A 7,694-nucleotide genomic window follows, 5' to 3' on the forward strand; every position below is an offset into this window, starting at 1 on the left:
GGTGGACAGGGATTTGCAGAAGAAAACATGGACATTTTCTCAGGGTCAGTGCCCAGGCACTTAAAACCTTCAAAGTTTCTGAAACATCACAATACCTTGCCATGTTGGCAAGGGCATGGGGAAGTGAGCCCTGTCACAGCAAATGGCAATGCATTTTTAGGGCTTTCTATATGTCCACAACCTCTAGACCAGTAATTGCTCTTATGGGAATTTATACATAGGGAATTATCAGAAATATGAGCAAAGATTGACATTTAGGAATACTTAATGCAACATTTTGTATATGACCCACATGTCATGAGGCCTTCCTGTCTTCTGAAAATTAAATAAAATCATCCCAGGGCTCTATCTCATAGCCTATGGAAGTTCCAACATCTTCCTCAAGATTTCTGATGACTTTCAGTGCATATCCTCAAGTTCCTGTAACTAGTGAATCCTAAATCTTCCCAGAATTATTCTAAATTCAGAGCTTTAAACCAACTAAGGCCAGGGAATGTGGTCCCTTTTCTCAACTTTGTCTCCAAAACAAACAGATAGAATTTACATATGCTTCAGTCTTTAGAGAATAGTAAGGAAAATGGAGGGATTATAGAAGACAGAAATATAAAGACATTAAATTTCAAAACTAAAAACATCTTAAACTCTCAAAACCTTTCTTCAACCTCCCAGATCCCCTGTAATGTCACTCAGCTCACTGTTCTTTTTGTTTTCATCTCTTCCCTTTCTCTCTCATACTTCTCTGCTCCCGCCAACCCCAGATTTTACCTAGCACCATAAACGGAGCCATGTATTGCTCTGTGTTTTGCTATTTACAAATAGATTACACCCTCGTGGCCACACCAAAGAGCCTAATGAGATATTTTTCTAAAGATAGTTAGCTAAGAAGAATTTCTTTCCTAAGAAGGACATGCAGACATCATCACGGTTCCCTTTTTGTCAGCTGACATCATCATGGTTCATGTGATGTCTGGAACTGTGGCAGTCATTTTGTAATCACAGGGAGAAAAAGCAAGGGCCAAGAATGGAAGAGTAGAAAGGGCCTGGGAGCTGAAAAATTAACCCTGGATGGAATACCACCATAATTCTTTTCATAAGAAATAATAAACATGTCATTTTTTTTGTCATTATTTGAGACTTCTTTAGACAAGTACATCTGGCACTTTCTGACACTATTTATCTAGAAACAATGTCAGATCCTACACATTAAGGACTCAGTCCCACAGAACTGCCACTCCCTACAGATATCTGTTCAAGCCCCGGTTATCCCCTGGCTGTGGTCAGAGATTATAATGACCTTTCCTTGCATTTGACTGATTTACAGAATGGCTCATGGAACTTACAAAAACACTTCAACCTGAAAGCTCTCCAAATCCTCCCTACTATTGGGATTTTATGGAGTATTCCTCACTTGGCATGATTAATTGCCAACTCCATTTCTAGCCCTTCTCTCTTCTCTGGACAAGGGCAGAGAATGCTGAAAATTCTAAGATTCTAAACATGGTTTGGTCTTTCTTATGAGCAGTCCTGAAATGGGAGCCCCCTGAGAGTCATCTCATTAGAACCAAATCACTACTATTCCACCAAAAATTCCAAGGGATTCAGAAACTCTGTGTCAGGAACCAGAGTCAAAGACCAAACATCACAACACAAGATGGCCCTGGTGCTCTTATCACTTAGAAAATTATCAGGGTTTTTGGAGCTCTGTGTCAGGAACTGGAGCAGAGACCAATATATGTATTTTTTATTTATTATCTCACAAATATACCCTTACTTGCAGCCAAAGGTATCTCAATAGATGCATAATACATCAAAAGCTTAATATTGCTAAGCCTCAGTTTTCCTATCTTTACTATGGGCATACCAATACTAATTCACTATAATGAGTCCATGCAGTTATAATGATCTCATGCCCATGTAGAGTAAATAACCTATACACATGATACTTGTTATTCTTCCATTCACTAATTCACTCCCTGAATATTCTATCCTAGATAGCATAATAAGTACTAGAAATTTTGAAGTGAAAAAGAAAAAAAGATTTAAGATTTTTATCATCTAGCACCTTTAATAGTCTGGTTTTCCAGCTTCTGTTTTTGATAAATCCCACCAAAAAGCCTTTGTTATTAATCCAGTATCTTCTCATGTTATCCACCTAGGATACTATGCTCTTTCTTGATTCTTGTATGTCTTCTGCCCTGCTCCTTCTTCCCATTCTTCAGGACCTAGGAAACTCATCCTTCCCTTCCCTATTACCTGAAAGATATATTGGTCATTTTGTTTTCCTCTGTATCCATAAAATGTGTGTATGCTTCCATAGGCACATTTTAGAATACTGATGGGAATTGGATGGTATTAAGGCAAGAGTCCAAAAAAGAAAAAAAAATGAATCCTATTAATCAGGGCTTCTCCCCAATGATAATCTGGCAGAGACAAGTCTTGAGGAACTGTAGCCATATGGGTAACAAAGTATTATTCCACTGTTGGCTCAGAGAGTGTCCCAGTGCTGAATTCAGGCTCACTGTCCAGTGCTGAGCTCCCCTCAAAAATGGGTGAGTTTGGTTTAAGCCTCACAGTGCCCCCTCATCTCTGTGAAGCCTAAACTTAGCCACCTAGAATCATCTTATCAGCCATATAAAGAAGACCTGACCAAGGAGAAAAAAAAATGGATGGCTGGGCACCAAAGAAGGTGCCACCTTGGTTTGCCACTTCTATCAAATATTGTGGAATATAATGAAAGGGACACAAGCTAGCTCTTTCCTTAAGGATAAGCTCTATCCCAGTCTCATTACCTCAGGGCAGCAGGAGTTAGTGCCTTGAAAAATTATCAGGCATTTTAGCAAGTTTTCCTTTTCAGGACATTTAAGAAGGGAAAGGAGACTAAAGCTTCCTCTTCCAGTAGTATGTGGGTGACTGCCTTTACATATTTATGTGTTTTCTACCTGTGGTAAACTGTGTTCCTGTTCAACAGTATTTACTGCCTCCCTTATACCTTCCTGCTTTCCTGCTTGTGGCTTTCTTTGGCCAGTGAAGAATGTGATTCAAACCAGATGACAACACTCATGGTTAGAAGCGTTAAGAGTAGCACTTGCTCCCCCAAACTCTATTTTCCCACTGTCAAGATAACCAGCAATATTCTAGAACTTAGCTGCTCCATCACTCTGGGCCTTGGGATGAGGAAGGGAAGGACACAAAGCAGAGCCCTGAGCCACCTATCAGTAGGCAAATGGTGTGAGTGAGCAGGACAATGGGTGTTCTCAAAGTGACCAAGACATTCCATTTATCTGTAACAGAAGCACAGCCTAGCCACTGTTGATGTCCCTGGAAGCCCCTCTAGGACTGTATCACCGTGTCATCAGCCTAATACAAAGCCAAGCACATATGCATGTTCAAAAGACCTGCTGAACAAACTGATGAATGTTTTTAATCAAAACTATCATTTTCTTCCCTGAGAGGCAATATTGCACAGCAAAAGAGATTAGGCTTCAGAGTCTCAGAGACTCACTTTAAATCCCATTTTGCCACCTATCCAGTCATGAACCGTTAGGCAGCCCAACTTTGTAAGTCTTAATCTCCTCTTTTAAGAAGAAATTTGTTTGAAATTACTTCCTTTTAAGGGGTTTTTGTGAGTGTTAAATGAGATAGCATCCATAAAGGACCTGGTATGTTGTCAGGACATCATAGACACTGAATACTTTATTGTTGAAGATACTGGCCAATTAGCCATTTCTTTGTTTTTTATTCAAAAAAGCTACACTCAGTAGCAGTGGAGGTAAAGAAAAACAGCAATATATTACAGATACTTCTGCAGGATAATCAATAATACTAAGTACTTGGTTGGTTGGGAAGGATTAAGGAAAAAGAGGTAAGAGGAAATATAGAGGATAATTACCAGATTCACTAAGAAGATGGGTGGGCATTGCTATATGATCTCGGCAGGTCGTATATGGCTTGACTTCGTGGTTGGACAGGGGTATGGATTATAAATTCAATTTTAGGTTTCCTGGGTTCCAACAGAGCTGTTGTTAATTGAATATGCAGGTCTGAAACTTAGGAAAGATATATGACTACACATATAAATGTTTGTTGATTAAATGAATTGTTAAATGGAGGTCAAGAGAGGTAAGTTAATACTAAACAAGTTCTCCAGTAAGCGTATTTCATATTTCATGTGTATATTTTTGCATAACCAATTGTCTATGGATAAAGGGATTAGCCTACTTTAAACCTGATTTGCATATGTCCTATTCTGAAGGAAAGAATTTTTGACTATTGTGAAACTTTAAATTTACATTAAAGGAGAACCATATCCACTTAACCAAATTCAAAGATAGTCACTGAAGATAAACTATTTGGGAAGTATGAAAGAACTAGCCTCATTAAGCAAAATTTTCGGAACCTAATCATTTAGCACTGATTTTTTTTATAAGTTTTAGTCAGAAATATCTTAATTAATACTAGTTATTAACCACAGATGGAGATGGTAGTTAGAAAATGAAGTGACTTTCCCCAAATCATCAATTCAACACTATTTTTTTAATGCATCAACTCTGAGAAAGGCACTGCCCTGGTCAGATTGTGAAATGATAAATTAAAACCGGCGGGTGATTCTCACCTTCAAAGAGATCACAGCTTCAGACGGACCCATGATAAGGAATACTAGTAGGAGAGAGATGCAGGTTAGTTGACATGGTTGGTAGAGTGGGGAACAATTATTTCCAACTGGGGAAGTTAGTTAAGTCTACGTGGAGCCTGTGATTTTTGAGCTGCTTCTTAAATGTTAAGCATAATCTGTATATGTGGGAAAAATAGTTTGAGGAGAGCATTGTAAAGGGGAGAATCGCAGGAGCAAAGGTATGGAGGTGGAGAAGAGTCAGGTACTTATGCAGAAGAGTGAAAAAGTCAATTTGATTATGACTGAATGTTAAGTAGTGAGGAATGAGACAGAAAACGTAGATGAGGGCCAGGCCATAAGGGATTTTGAATACCAGGCTAAGGAACGTGATCTTTATTCGACATTAGATCCTCGGACTCCATTGAAAGAACTTGAACACAAGAGAGATTGACTCTTATAGGGAATTTCAAAAGAATGATATTTAGGGACTTTCCTGGGGATAGTTTTTCTCATCATAAAGTAAGGGAAATAATGTTTACTGCACAAGGATGGTTTTAAATGAGATAACCTATATAATGTGTTGGTTGGTAATAGGTTCCCTTCCTATCCTCTTTCCTGAAAGTGACCTGATAATATCCACCTGCTCCTCATTAAGACCCCAAGGGCAGCAACTGCAACAACACAGAGATATTAACAGGGCCAGGTGCTATAAAGGCAGCTGGAGACCCACAAGCAGGGATTTAGCAGATAAAGTAAAGGCAAGCAATAAAAAGAGAAAGGGGGGGAAGAAATGTTTGCCAAGGGCTGTTGAAAAGAAATAAATTGGAAACCTGTTATGCATGTATCTGGGACACTGCTGTTAACTCAGGAAGGGAGGGAGGGCTTACAGAGGGAGCTCTGGTGGATCCTAGAGCACCCAGGAAACTGGACCCTCAGGCTCTGTGTGTGCGTGCATATGTGTGTGTGTAGACACTGCAGCCCATCCCAGCTGTACTGGCTGGCAGAAGAGAGCTAGAGCTAATCACCAGGATTGTTTCATTTAGGAAAATTGCTCTCATCAAGTTGCAATTGTGACATCATAGCAGAGCAGTGTCTGCAGGCACATTGACATATGCAAAGTACCAACAGGAAAATCTGGGGAGATACGGCAGGAGCCCTCAGGGCACCAGTAACAAGAAACATATAGCATGGAAACGGCAGAAGATGGGCCTTACTGCCACAGGGGTTAAGGTTTTACCTGTACAGAAAGCCCCCTGAAGTAACCTCTGAGTGTGATCCAACTACCTACCTGCCCCACTGAAGTATCATCAAGTCAGTAGTGCCATGGAACAATGTGTCCACTGTTCAAGAATAGAAAAAGAGGGACAGCACTTAATGTTTGCTCTCCAAGGAGACCAAAGTCTAGACAGAGAGACAATATGTCCTCTATGACCCATGAAGTCTCCATGAAATATGCAGACAAGTACTAAAGGATGGTGATGCTCAGAAGGGCCATACATAATCAATCTGCCATAATCAGGGAGTTTCCTGGGAGAGGCAAATGTGAGCTGAAGTCCAAAGAATTGAGTACCAGGAAAATAATAGGGAAGTAGGATTTGATAACATGAGGTGGACAATAATAAAGGTGGGTGATTAACAATGGTAAAGCTAACTCAATGACACAATGACTCTGCTTCTCCTGCTTCATGCTTTCACAGATATATAGCCGTGACCTACGAAATATCTAGAGAGAGGTTTTTAAGGCAGGAAACATTGCCCTTTTTTCCTAGTGTATCTCTTCCAAAGCAAAGAGACACCCATCCTTCTGGAGGACCCTGTGAGGCAAACCTTCTGCCTGGCTCTGGAAAAAGCCTCCAGCTTAAGTGTCTCCTAAGCAGCCATGAATCATCCCAGCTGTACACCAGACATTCTAGGCAAAGAATTTGAGTTCTTCTAAAGAGCTGTGTAGGAGGGTGCAAACTCCAGAGGGTAAAAATGTTATTAAATGAACAATTGAATGAACAGGGTAGGTAAACCTTCCAGGAGAACTTAAGCTGGGGGCCCCATACATATCTCTGTGAGAAGGGTTAACGAACTGTTTACACATGTAAATATCTGTTGAATTACTGAATTAAATAATGCAAGAATCAATGATTGAGGGAATAACTAAGTGAAGGAATGTATGATGCTACTTTAAAAACTATCAAGAGTTTTGATCCCAAGAAAAGTCCCCCTGAAGGCGGACAGTGGGCAAGCTTTACAATATGTATACAGCAGCCCAGATGAAATTTCCAGTACCCCTCTCAGGGTCCTACAGGACACCTAACCCCATTCATACCCCGCACCCAAACTGCTTGTGTACATACAACCCACCTCATACCATGTTTCACAAAACCTAGTGAGTTACCTAGTGAGCCTTTACATGCATCAAAGCCAACCCATTTTATAGATAAGAAAAATGATGTTGATACAAATTGAATTTGAGCTGCAATAATTTTAGGAGTCTAGAACTCTCCTATAATAGCTTTAATTCTGAGACCCGGGGAAAATGGCAACTATTTGCTCATCACCAAAATGTTGCTGACTATGCCCACTGTCCATGATGATCTTGCCCAAATCCCTAAGGAGTAGCTTTCAACTCAAGCAACCAGCCCACCAGCATACTTGGACAAGCTCAAGCTTTCTGTGACATTTAATCTATTTAACCTACATAAAGTACACACCTTGATGTGGCTCCTCGTGGTAGATATTCTCCTCCATTCACAAATCCATGTTTAAAATGCTGAAGACCCACACCCTTTAGTGTCCTTATGTCTCTACTTTGTGTGAGAGCTTTGTTTAGCTTATAAAACTCAAGCCCTAGCCTCTGTCTTCTGGATATGAGCAGACTCTTTCCCTGGAAATTTTTAGTCTAAGAAATAAGCACAGCTCCATGCTAGGGAGGGACACGAGAATGAGCTCATCCCAGCAGAAAAAGATGGGCCCATTAGATATTCCTCTCAGTCTTAGCCACAGGCAGAGCAGGAGGCAAGCAGAGTGCCAACTGCTATTGAAGTCAATGATGAGACATGGTGGCCGTGACCAGGAGGTGACTCTGGTAAGG

At 40.4% G+C, this 7,694-nt stretch overlaps 1 long non-coding RNA gene across 1 annotated transcript in view; it reads right to left on the reverse strand.

Moving 5' to 3' along the window:
* The window catches only part of LOC112664733 (uncharacterized), an 11,327-nt gene extending 5,693 nt beyond the window's left edge, over positions 1 to 5,634 (reverse strand). The window contains exons 1-2 of the long non-coding RNA XR_004806335.2: positions 5,500 to 5,634; positions 4,613 to 4,656 (exon numbers count right to left, since the gene is read on the reverse strand). This is a non-coding gene — a long non-coding RNA (uncharacterized LOC112664733). The remainder of the gene's footprint in view (positions 1 to 4,612; positions 4,657 to 5,499) is intronic.
* Between the last annotated feature and the right edge of the window lie 2,060 nt (positions 5,635 to 7,694).

Source organism: Canis lupus, chromosome 17 (genome assembly GCF_003254725.2).
Source record: "Canis lupus dingo isolate Sandy chromosome 17, ASM325472v2, whole genome shotgun sequence".
Taxonomy (NCBI): domain Eukaryota; kingdom Metazoa; phylum Chordata; class Mammalia; order Carnivora; family Canidae; genus Canis; species Canis lupus.